At 31.9% G+C, this 1,224-nt stretch overlaps 1 long non-coding RNA gene and 1 pseudogene across 1 annotated transcript in view; both read left to right on the forward strand.

Annotated features, from left to right (window-relative positions):
* Nucleotides 1-1,224, forward strand: part of LOC116692392 (immunoglobulin kappa light chain-like) — a 27,025-nt pseudogene that overhangs the window by 2,851 nt on the left and 22,950 nt on the right.
* LOC116692393 (uncharacterized) overlaps nt 993-1,224 on the forward strand; it is a 14,783-nt gene continuing 14,551 nt past the window's right edge. The window contains exon 1 of the long non-coding RNA XR_004332693.1: nt 993-1,218. This is a non-coding gene — a long non-coding RNA (uncharacterized LOC116692393). The remainder of the gene's footprint in view (nt 1,219-1,224) is intronic.

A 1,224-nucleotide genomic window follows, 5' to 3' on the forward strand; every position in this document is an offset into this window, starting at 1 on the left:
GAAGATGCAGGAGATTATTATTGTCAGCAGGATGAAAGCTTACCGTTCACACAGTGATACAACGTCGTACAAAAACTTCCTCAGCTGGAGAGGAACTGATCCGACTCAACAGCTGCAGAAACCTACATTAACGGAGACACTTTAGAAGTTTGACTAACACAGAAGTCTATATAACAGAATAATATCAGCAAAAACTGTTCATACTATAATAAGCTGTAATAGTAATCTTATTGAAAAAGTGTAGTTAACAGTGTATTTAAAGTCCGATCAAACTAGATCTGAAAAGTAGATAAGTTAAGAAAGGTAAGACCAGTTTGTTTAGCTGTGAAATCAAACATAAATTTCCATTTTAGTGAGTTAATTTTCACATTCAAATACACATTGAAATTTATTTAATTTTTATTTGTCAGTTTTTTTTCAACACACCTTAAGACATGAAATGTTTTAATGAACTTGTGTTGATAGTGAATAGCATATGAATTGCATAATACTTTGAGTACACAGCTGATGTTTTTAATGATATAATATGCTGATGACATCCTTCTTTATAATTCAAGTGCAATTATTCCCTTTCAGGCTCTGCAGTTTACCCATATTCATTAAAATCTATAGATGCATCTAAAACAATTCGACATAATAAACACTTATATCCCATGTTTATAAAACATGTATATCTGAACTTCCTAGAAACACTGAAATCAAAATAATCAGCTTTCCTACAAAAACAAATTTGAAAATACTCCAATGAAGTAGTTTCTGAAGTCACATAAACTTTGAAGAATTTGATATAAATGATGGATTTACTTCTATCTTGTCTGGGTCACATTAATAATTATCTGATCAGTTGTGTGTCTTCAAAATAAATTAAACATGCTATTACATTACCTTATAGTTTCTTTCTCAAGGAATTTCTTGACAGCTTTACATTAAACTCAGTTGAGTTTAACAATTCTAGATTTATGGAACTATTAAGACCGAGATATCCCTTTCTTTAACAATAACAGACATGGAACCAACCAATTTGATGAAAAGTACTTTATTGTGTTAAAGTAATCCAAAAAAAACTGTGCAACACACTTTATCAATGAAACATGTAATTAGACAGTGAGAGAGGGAAAGAGATAAAGAGAGAGAGAGAGAGAGAGAGAGAGAGAGAGAGAGAGAAGAGACTGAGATCAGTATCAGAGTGAAACCAGTAGCAGAGTCCCAGTGAGTCAGGTCAGG

Source organism: Etheostoma spectabile, chromosome 7, assembly GCF_008692095.1.
Source record: "Etheostoma spectabile isolate EspeVRDwgs_2016 chromosome 7, UIUC_Espe_1.0, whole genome shotgun sequence".
In the NCBI taxonomy this organism is placed as follows: domain Eukaryota; kingdom Metazoa; phylum Chordata; class Actinopteri; order Perciformes; family Percidae; genus Etheostoma; species Etheostoma spectabile.